This window comes from Lepidochelys kempii, chromosome 10 (assembly GCF_965140265.1).
Source record: "Lepidochelys kempii isolate rLepKem1 chromosome 10, rLepKem1.hap2, whole genome shotgun sequence".
Taxonomy (NCBI): Eukaryota; Metazoa; Chordata; order Testudines; family Cheloniidae; genus Lepidochelys; species Lepidochelys kempii.
The window spans coordinates 8,133,625-8,145,462 of record NC_133265.1 but is presented as its reverse complement, the minus strand read 5'-3'; positions in this window follow the sequence as shown (position 1 = coordinate 8,145,462).

The following is an 11,838-nucleotide window of genomic DNA, read 5'->3' as shown; positions in this document are numbered from 1 at the left end:
AACGGGGTTACCGTACCTCCCTATTTTCCCGGGAGGAACATTTAAAAATTCCTCCCGGACGGCGATTTAAGAACCAAAAAGCCTGACCTGCCCGGGACAGTGCGGGGGTGTGTTAACCCTGCCGAAAGTTCTTTTGTAAAAAGATGGCCCTGAACTAGAAGCGAGCTCCGTTTCACAGCTGTGGGTCCCCACCACGCCCTGGGGGGTGTGCTGGGGGACCAGATGTCCCGATTTTATAGGGACAGTCCCGATTTTGGGGTCTTTTTCTTATATAGCCTCCTATTACTCCCCACCCCCGTCCTGATTTTTCACACTTGCTGTCTGGTCACCCTAGGGCGTGCACATGCGTGGGTCCCAGCTGCTCCCTGCTCCCCTCATTGAAGCCGGCGTGCAGGGTTACTGCCCTGGGAACTGCAGGGCACCAGTGACATGGGGCCAGCTGCAGACAGGGGCGTGGGGCAGGGCTAGCTGGAGGCAGGGGGTGCAGAGCTGGCTGGAGACAGGAGGGTGTGGGTTTGGCTGGAGGCAAGGGGGTGTGGGACTGGCTGGAGGCAGGGCAGGGGCTGGCTGACTTCGGGCAGGGCTGTCGGGGGGTGCAGCAGGGGTTGGCTGGAGACGGGGGGGTGTGGGGCTGGCTAGCTTCGGGCAGGGGGATGCGACAGGGGCTGGCTGTGGGCAGGGCAGGGCATGCAGCAGGGGCTGGCTGCGGGCAGGGGGTGTCTGGAGACAGGGGTGTCTGGCGGCAGGGCAGGGGGTGTGGCAGGGGCTGGCTGCGGGCAGGGGCCGTGGGGGTGGCTGGAGACAGGGGCTGGCTGCGGGCAGGGCAGGGGGTGTGTGCGGCAGGGGCTGGCTGGAAACGTGCTAGCTGCAGACAGGGAGTGCGGGGATGGCTGGAGGCAGGGGCTGGCTGCGGGCAGGGCAGGGGGTGCGGCAGGGGCTGGCTGTGGGCAGGGGATGCAGGGGTGGCTGGAGACAGGGGCTGGCTGTGGGCAGGGGATGCAGGGGTGGCTGGAGACAGGGGCTGGCTGCAGGCAGGGGGTGCATGCGGCAGGGGCTGGCTGCAGACAGGCTGGCTGCAGACAGGGAGTGCAGAGGTGGCTGGAGGCAGGGGCTGGCTGCGGGCAGGGAGTGCGGAGGTGGCTGCAGGCAGGGGCTGGCTGCGGGCAGGGAGTGCGGAGGTGGCTGCAGGCAGGGGCTGGCTGCGGGCAGGGCAGGGGCTGGCTGCAGGCAGGGAGTGCAGGGGTGGCTGCAGGCAGGGGCTGGCTGCGGGCAGGGCAGGGGCTGGCTGCAGGTAGGGAGTGCGGGGGTGGCTGCTGGCAGGGGTTGGCTGCGGGCAGGGCAGGGGTAAGGGGCTGGCTGGAGGCAGGGCAGGGGCTGGCTGCAGGCAGGGGGTGCAGGGGTGGCTGGAGGCAGGGCAGGGGGTGTAGGAGTGGCTGGAGGCAGGGGCTGCCTGGGGCAGGGTGGTGGGTGCTCACAGGGAGAGCGGCTCAGAGCAGCCCGAGCAGCAGGACGCAGCCCAGGCCCAGCAGAGCAGCCGGGGACCCACCAGGCAGCAGCGGGAGCCCCAGAGCCAGGGGTCGGGGGAGCAGCAGCAGCACCAGGCGTCGTGTCAGGGCCAGGCAGCAGTCCACATGGCTTCTGCAGCGCAGCGCCCCCGGCGGCCGGAGGAGGAATTACATCACTTTTCGGCCAGAGTCCATCAAAGCCTCAGCGCCCCCTGCAGGGAAGCAGGTTAACAACCGGATCTAAAACTGCTTCAAAATTTAACAACCGGTTCGTGTGAACTGGTGCGAACCAGCTCCAGCTCACCACTGGGCCCCCACTCCCTGCATCACCACCTCCCGGCCTGCAGTCATGCCATCGTCCGCCCCATCCTCACGCTGTCACCAGCATCACCCCAGCATCAGCCCCTCCCCATCTGCATTCATGCCATCATCCACCCCATCGTCACACCATCACCGGCGTCACACCAGTCACACCCCCTCCCTGCCTGCAGTCATGCCATCGTCCGCCCCTTCATCACACGGTCACCAGCATCACCCGGTCCCATCCCCTCCACAGTCATGCTGTCATCCCCCCATCATCACACCATGACTGGTATCACACCAGCATCACCCTCTCCCCACCTGCAGTCATACCATCATCCACCCCATCATCACACCATCACTGGCATCACACACCAGCATCACCCCGTCGCCCCCACCCCTGCAGTCATGCTATCTTCCCCCCATCATCACTCCCTTCCCCCTGCAGTCATGCCGTCGTCCCACATCATCAAACGATCACCGGTATCACACCAGCATCACCCCCTCCCTCCCACAGTCATGCTATCACCCCCCTCATCATCATGCTGTCTCTGGTATCACACCTACATCACTCCCTCCCCACCTGCAGTCATGCCATCATACCCCCCATCATCACACTGTCACTGGTGTCACACCAACATCACCTAGCAGTACTCAGAACCACAATGACATCACACTGACCTCACATTGATGTTACACATGGCTCATCCCATCCTCACACTGTCCTCAAAATGGCATCACCTCACATCGACCCCCATTTTCTGGTATCAGTTTGAAAGAATCAGCTCATTACATTATGCCCTAGACATTTGAACAAAGAGATTGTTGAGTACGTTACAAAACACTTAAGGGTACAATTTTAGTGTCTGAAAAGGGCTTTCTGCTGGCTGTTTGAAGTGATTTTTTTAATGGCAGTTGATCAATTACACTTTGTGATAACAGAAGGAATATCTATTTATCTCTCAACGCATATAGCACAGCTATCTGTGTTGCTTGACTGCAATATGGTCATACTGTGCAGATACCTGAATGTTGATTGTAATATACCTCTATCATCCCTTTTGTTATAGAAGAATTCAATTTGCTTTTCAAACTATATAGACACAGAAATCACTTCACACACAGAAGCCACAGCCGGGATACAAAGTGATAGTTATTAAACATTGGCATATACCATTAGGGTATGTCTTCATTGCAGACTTAACTCGAGTCATATGAATCAGAGTTACTCCTTGGGTTAGCCAAGCTGTACACATGCACAGGAACCAGTATATTACAGTGCGAGGATGTGAAGCACAGTCTCTCGAGCTGTCAAGTGTAGGGAATTTGCTGGAGTGTGAATGATGTTTTCTGGCATATAAACAGAAAGGGGATCTTTCTACCCTGATGTCTGAATGGTAGATGCATCCTGTAATCATTTCACTGGAAATTTCAGCTATGGGCTGAAATACTGACTTTTGAAATAAGCAAGATATACAGGTTGTGAAAGCAGAATATAGCCTTGAAACTATTAAAAATCTTTCTCACCCAACCCTCCAGTTTTTTCCAGCATTGCCTAGTGATTAGAACAGGAGCTTGGGAGTCAGGAGTTCTGTCCCCTTCTGTGCTACTGACTTACTCTATGACTTGGGCAAGTCACTTAATCTCTGTGCACCTCATTTGCCCTATTTGTAAAATAGGGATAATAATACCCTCCTTTGAAAAGTATTTTAGGATCTACAGATGAAATATGCTATGGAAGTGCAAAGTATTATTAATGCCATCCGTAGATATCTCCTCCTCTTTTGCCATCTCCAGCAGTGGCCTAATAGATGAGACTCACACTCCCACCTTTAACAACTTTAGCCTTCTAAGTGTTTTCTCCCTGTATTGATCTTTGATAATGTGCTACTGATGCACACACCTTTTATGGTGTATTGTTTGCATGTTTGTGAGCACTTCCCCCTAACACATCAACCTCCTCTCTGTGTAGACCAGCTCAAAGTATCCATCTTCTGCTTCTGTACATCTCTCTGCTAGCTATAAAAAAAGAAAATCTCTTCAGAACTCATTGTATAAGAATTCTCTTTGGGAGACAAAGTGAAGATGTAATGCTTTTTACCATCACTAACTAGTATTTCTTCGCCCTGTACCTAAATATCTTCTTGTAAACATTTACATAACATAACAATAAGAGTTTATACATCTATACATCATTGCATCCCAAAGGATCTTAGAATGCAACAAATTATTACAAGTATTTAAAATATAAGAAAGTGAGGTTCATATAATATATTCCACACAGCATGTTGGATCTTACCTAGATAACAACCCACTGAAAAAAAATCTCTTCACACACACACACACACACAAAGAGAGAGAGAGAGAGAGAGAGAGAGTGCTCTCTTGTAGAGACTTTCTTGCTGTTAATCTAAAGTAAAAGCCATTCACTTATTTGAGACTGTATTGGACTTATTGAGAGACGGTATGTCGGTCCCCAATGTGGTGCGTAAATATGGCTGCAAAAAATTGAGCATCTGTGCCATCAAGGGGATCGTATTCAGAAATTAAATCATTCAAGTGTTTCGCAGCTTGGAATAGTTCAGCAAAATTTATGAAGATTCCAACTTGCTGGCTCTTCCTGTTCGTCGTCATCATCTTCCTCTTATGTAGGCGATTTTATCACTTCCTCTAACTCTTTGTTAGTCAATGTTTCTCTATGGCTCTCAGTTAATTCTTCAATTTCTTCCTCAAGGATGTCAATGAAGCCATCACCACCCACTTGCCTGGCCACCTGAACAATGCGTTTCACTTCTTTGTCAATGATTGGGAAACCCTTGAAATCATTCACACATTCTTTCCATAGGTTTTGCCAAGATGCATTGACTGTTTCAGGCTTGATTGCATCCATTGCCTGTTTAATATAAGTGATGCAATCGGCAATGTTGAAGGACTTCCAACACTCCATCACATTAAGATTGGGATCAGCATCCATAGCGCTACGTATCTGTGAGAACGTAAGCCTCATGTACGTGGCCTTGAAACAGCGAATCATGCCTTGGTCGAGAGGTTGGAGGATGGAGATGGTATTGCGGGGGGAGAAAGACGACTTCAATGTCGTTATGCGCAAACCAGAGTGCCACAGGGTGGCCAGGAGCATTGCCTACGATCAGCAACGCTTTAAAGTCAAGTCCTTTCTCTTCGAGGTACCGCTTGACCTCCGGAATGAAACACTTGTGGAACCAATCCAGAAATAATGCTGCCCTCACCCAAGCCTTTTTATTTGATTGCCAGAACACAGGCAGGAGATTTTTGTTCTTGCCTTTTAGGGCACGGGGATTTGCAGCCCTGTAGACCAAGCCCGGCTTTATTAAATGCCCAGCTGCATTGCCATAAAACAACACAGTCACACGGTCCCTAGCTGCTTTGAAGCCAGGGGCTTGTCTTTCTGATTTTGAAGTGTAAGTGCGGTGGGGTATTTTTTCCTGGAAGAGCACAGTCTCGTCAGCATTAAAAACTTGTTCGGGAAGATAGCCCTTTTCTTCTATGATTTTCTTTAATTGTTCGGGGTAGGCTTTTGCTGCCTCTTCATTGGCAGATGCAGCTTCACCAGTAGTCTGCACGTTTTTGAGGTTGAAGCGGTTCCTAAAACTGTTAAGCCAACCTTGGCTGGCTTTGAATTCCTTCTCATCAGAAGGCTGTCCCTCTTCAGCGGGAGGTTTGAACAGCACGTAGAGGCTAAGAGCCTTTTCTTGCAACGTGTTGCCATCAATAGGCACATGTTTACAGTTCATGTCTTCCAGCCATAAGTTTAATGCCTTTTCAGTCTTCACTAAAGTCTTATCATGCACCTGGCTCGTCACCTTAGCAGTTATTGGAGCACTTGATGCCACGGCTTGACGAATTTCTCTCTCTCGAATCTTGAGGGCACGGATGCTAGATTCGTTGCGGCCATATTTACATGCCACGTTGGAGACTGACATACTGTCTCTCAATAAGTCCAACACAGCCAGTTTTTCCTCCAGCTTTGGAACAGGTCGCTGTTTCTTCGGTTGAGCACCAGATGAAGTAGTTGGTTTGTGTTTAGGGGCCATGTTGTATGAAAAATACGTACAGTATCTTTAAACACTAGAATTACACTAAGCGCGGCGAGATGCTCACACTTTGAGAGTCATGCAGGAACTGAGACCGACTGAGGGAACAGCAGATTCATGTCTCCCATCTCACGCTCACTCCAGGGCATAAGCTCACTGAGTGGGATGGTGGGTGGAATCGCCTGTGCTATTTACAGGTATCTTGTTATTTTTCTTTTTTTTTGCCAAGCAAGTATAGTTGAATTCGCGTAAGTTAAATGCGTGTGTGATGCAACTCACCTGTATACCCATGTCTGTTGTTGGTGGAATGTGTCAAACTCTCTCTACCGTTTGTTATTGTCACAGATTGTCATGGAGTCCCCAGGCGATGCTCTGGAACTGCTCCCTATGAAGCCAGTCAGGACTCTGGGGAAGTCTCCTTTCTGTGAGCAGACTGTCTTCAGGCACACAGCTCACACAGCTTCCACCTTCCTGGGTCTGACCTCGGAGCATTCAGCATCCTCTGCCCCTCCATGCGCTTCCCACAGCAAGTCTGCCCAGGCGGGGTCTTGGGGAAGCCAGAGGGTCCTGCACCCCAACTTCGCAGTCAGATGGGACTCTCAGCCAGCCAGTAAAACAGAAGGCTTATTAGACGACAGGAACTTGGTCTACAACAGAGCTTGTAGATGCAGAGAACAGGACCCCTCAGCTGGGTCCATTTTGGGGGGCAGTGAGCCAGATAACCCCGTCTGCACTTCACTCCATGTCCCCAGCCAGCCCCAAACTGAAACTCTCTCCAGCGCCCCCTCCTCTGGGCTTTTTCCCTTTCTGGGCCAGGAGGTCACCTGATTCCTTTGTTCTCCAACCCTTTAGCTCTCACCTTGCAGGGGGGAAGGGCCAGGCCATCTGTTGCCAGGAAACAGGGTGTTGGCCATTCTCTGTGTCCAGACCCCTGCACACACCTGCCCTCTAGGGCTCTGCAATGATCATGCACCCCTATCCCACCACCTAGATACTTAAGAACTGTATAGGGGAAACTGAGGCACCCCCACAATATTCAGAGGAAACATTAAGAACAGTCCCGCTTCGTCACACAGATTATTCCAATAAGTGAGACCATGTGAAGAGTGATATAGTTCTATATTTGTCAGTGTTAGAGATGGCAACTGTAGCTGTTAGCAGTTCATCCCTCATGCTTTTTTAGAATATATTTTTGTGTGGGTTTAGCGCTGGCAAAAGGTGTTAGTTCAACAGTCCTGGAGACTGAAGTTTTCTGTCCACAGGAGAGATCAGTTGTGCAAGCCTTTCCCCCGCAAGTACACTGCCCACCAACAACGTGCCTCATCCCTGACTGCATGAACCACTTCAAGAGATAAAAAGGTCATTGAATCACTTTGCCCTTTCAATACTTGGCCTTCCTGCTGAGACTGATAATAAGAGTGTGCCAGCTGTGGTTTTAATTATCTAGACACTTGTCCTCTAAGAACTAGAATGAGAGCCACCAATGATCAGCTGGAAATATCTTTTGGTCACTGCTGACCTGATCTAGTTTCAAACAGGGGATTTAGACCTGAAAAACCCTAGGGCTCCTTACTACCCAGTCTCTCATGGATCCTTCATGCTGGCTGAAAAAGGTTCCTGGACTAGAAGCTTTTCTAAAAGCTGACATCCTTAGGCCAGAACTGAAAAATTGATGTAAAAAAATCGTAAACTTAGGCTGAGATTTTACAGACAACTTCTCTACAGTTATTGCAATAGCCCAGAGCAATGGAAACTATGCGGTTTAAGCCTCTGTCCCTCCATCCGATTTATGGTAGTATTCATAATAGCCACAAAGTGGGCATTCCCATCCCCTTCAAACTGTATGACTATCTGTTTAGTCCATACACCCAAGTGTACCCTACACATATCGATTTATATTTAACACATATTAGAAGGACAAAAAAGCTTTATTTTTGTAGTTAATGACCGCCCCCCTAAGTCATGTGGTGAGTGGGACAAAACTTGTAAACACATAATAATAATGTGATGTATTTATTACTTTTGATTAGTTATTGTAAGAGGGAACAAAATTAAAGGATAGATTTGCAGTGGAGAGTAGGCCCTGCACAAACAAGCTCAGGACAGTTAGGTGTTGATGTTACACTCCCAGGCCAGGAACATTTTTAAGTTTTATTGGAGTAAATAAAACTGGAGTATTATTAAACTTAGTATCAAAACAAACAAACACAGCTTGCACAAGGCCCATTGCTGCTCAGTTCTTCCAGAGCATACACAGCTTTTCTTCTTCAACCCCCTCAGCAGACCTTCAATCCTTAAAGGGACAGGACACAGATAAATTTAACCCTGACATTCCCTTTTGAGTGCTACTCTCCCCCTTCATACCTGTAATGTTAGCCCAACATTCCTATTTACAAAATATAACATACAGCCCATTCATTTAACTTATTAGCAGTAGTCCATGAATTCCACAGGCTCATCATAGTATGCAGTGTTGAGGCAGGGTGACCAGACAGCAATTGTGAAAAATCGGGACGGGGGGGAGAGGGGGGGTAATAGGAGCCTATATAAGAAAAAGACCCCAAAATCGGGACTGTCCGTATAAAATTGGGACATCTGGTCACTCTAGCAGTGTTGATATAGCCATGTTGGTCCCAGGATATTAGAGAGATAAGGTAGGTGGGTAATATCTTTTATTGGACCAACTTCTGTTGGTGAGAGAGAGAAGCTTTTGAGCTTTCACACAGAAGAAGAGCTTTGTGTAAGCTCATCTCTCTCACCAACAGAAGTTGGTCCCATAAAAGATACTAGCTCACCTGCCTTGTCTCTTTAAGCTCATAATTGATATTCTCAACTGAGTGTTAGGTCTCTCCTCCTTCATAAATTCAGATGCTTATGGTGGAAACTTCTGCATCTCTCTTCAGTTTATTCTACATTAAGTAGAAAGTTTCTGCAGCAAATGCAGGCCTGCTGTCCAACAGAACAGCCAGTTCTAAACATATTAAATGACCAAAGATCTTCCTATCTTATGGAAATAACAGTTCCTATATGATCAATGGGATAACCATGTGACTCCAAGACACTGGGCATGTGACAAGCTATTTAGAAAAGCATCTACTAAATTAACATAATAACAAACTATCCAGAACTATAAAACACTTAATTTAGAACAATAGCCATACCAAGAGTCACTATTACAAATATTGCATCAGCCTTGAGTAGAATGCTGGATAAGGTATAGGAGTACGCACTTGGAATGGCATATGACAAACACGAGGACAACCCCAGAGCGCATTCCCCAATCCAGTAGTTGGTTTTAGACATTGCTAAGTCATATGTCAATGTTCGTGGGGCTCTTCTCTCTTTAGCTGGACAACCTCACGTGTCAGTGGATTGTTCTGGAGATCTGTCCTCTAGTGCCCTACTTGTTTCAGGTCCCATGGTTATGGTTTGGGATTCACATCTGTCAGTGGCTGGTGTAAATGTCACATCACTCTCATCAGCAGTTTTCGCATTGACAGGGTGAGCAACAGGCTCATTTCCCCAGCATGGATAAAACGCTTCTGCCCCTGCAGTGGATTCATTTTCATTCTCACTATCAGAATCACTGGAGTCCAAATTCGTGTCCTTATTTTGATCTCTTACTGCATTAGTTTGCATTATTCTCTGTATCTTCGGCTGTGGTGGCTTCGATGGTGGTGTTATGTCCACAGGTAAGAAGCCCACAGGGAAGTAAAAGATTACAGTGAAGAACTCTAATACCTTCTTTTCCATCTTCCACATTTACTTCATAGATTAGACTATCCCCTTTCCTTTCAAGAACGACGAATTATATCTTCCCAGCAGCATTTTAATTTCCCCTCTTTCTGAAAGATTCCTGACAAGTACTCTGTCACCTGGCAAGAGGGCAGTGTCATGCCTTTTCTGATGATCATCATGATTCTTTCCATGAGCAGCAGATTGTTTAGAACATTCTGATGCCAGTTCATAAGATTCTTTCATCTGTTGTTTCCATTTCTCTACATAATCTTTCCAGTCCCCAGGTGCAGATTCAGAGTTTATAGGTAGGCCAAATGTGATGTAAATGAGCAAACATGGTGATAATCCACACAATTAATAGAATGCTAAGACCCCTGTAGCCTCACTTCTGGCAAAGTGATAGGCATACATTACCTTATTAAGGGAATCCTTTCACTTTGACTTTTTTTCTGTGGCAGGGTTCTCAATGTAGCCAGCACAGTTTGGTTCAGCCTTTCTACTTGCCCACTACCCTGTGGGTGGTGTGGGTTGTGTGAGGGGTTTCAATATTACAGTAGTTCTATAACCTTCTGAATAAATTATTTTCAAACTCTGCCTCTAGGTCGTGCTGACGCCTTTTAAAACTAAGTCACTGAAGATCTTGTCTGCCACAGTCCTTCCTGGCTTCTTAGCGGTGGCAGGGTAGGCTTGAACAAACCTCATGACGTGATCCACAATGACTAAGATGTAGTCTTATCCTCCTTTGCGTCTCTCTGGATGCAAGAGGCCTATCAATATAAGCTCAAATCATTCTGTTTTAGCTGTTAGTTGGTGGAACTCTGGAAGGCTGGTGAAGTGTCCGTTTGCTCTTTTGCTGTAGCAATAAACTGTAAAATCTTATCTTTTAATGCAAGCAATGTAGATAATCCCTGATCTTCCAACTCTTCCCACCCATTTAAGTGGCTTCTTATATATTCGGTTAAAGCAAAATGGCTTTTTGCTACAGTTTCACTGTGACTTGTCCCGGAAATTCCCAGAGAGCCATAGATTTCTCTTAAATGCTCATCTTTTAGCTGGTATGAAAGTTCTCCGATCTCCATCTGTAGGTCCCCTAAGTCAATGGTTTTCAACCTTTTTTCATTTGAAGATCCTTAAACAATTTAAAATGGAGGTGCAGACCCCTTGGAAATCTTAGGCATAGTCTGCAGACCGAAGCCCCAGTGGTCCATGGACCAATGGTTGAAAACCACAGTTCTATGGTAACAAAAATCTTTCTTGGAGCCCTTAGACATAGTCTGGGGACCCCAGTGATCTGCAGACCACAGGCTGAAAACCACTGCTCCTAGTCTCTCCCCGCCATAGTGCTTGCAAACAATTATATTTCCCGTGGCAGCTTTTCCTGCAACAGTGGACAGCAGCTTCTAGGTAGGTTCGTCTGTCAGGGAGGTCAGCTGATTGCAATTCAGCCTCTTCTGCTTGTGCTCACCAAATATTACAATCCCAGACTAGGGGCAGTTTTAAAATTGGAGTTTTATTAAACAGTATTAAATGCACAAGCCCTCATTGCAGCTCAGTCCTTCCAGAGCATACAGAGCTTGCTGCAACAAGAGCCGTCCCCTTTGATCCCCTCAGCTCAGCAGACCTTCAAGCCTTAAAGGGACAGGGCACAGGTAAATCTAACCCTGCCATTCCCTTTTGAGTGCTACATTGGGTGTGCCTCCATGCAAGGCAGGAGATGAGACTGATCCGGAGGTGTGAGGCCATTTGGTACCTGTAATTAGACCAAGAAACATGGTATAGAAAATGCTGAAGAAAAAGGTTTGAGCCTGAATATCAACCTGGATCCAAACATCCCCAGACTTTGGGAAAGCAGGTTGGGATCACATTTTGCACCTCGGGGTTTTCTTTAGAGTCTCCCATCTAAACACTAAGCACCAGCCCTGTTTACGTTGATGGGTCTGATAAGATGCCAGCCCCAGGTGTCACTAGGGATTGCTAAAGATAGCTATAAGACACTGAACATTAAGGCTCTATTTCCAAAAATCACTGTCTGAGTTACCGAGAGACCTCTAAAACAACAAGGAGTCCGGTGGCACCTTAAAGACTAACAGATTTATTTGGGCATAAGCCCCACGAAAGCTTACGCCCAAATAAATCTGTTAGTCTTTAAAGTGCCACCGGACCCCCTTGCTGTTTTTGTGGATACAGACTTAACACGGCTACCCCCTTATGAGAGACCACTG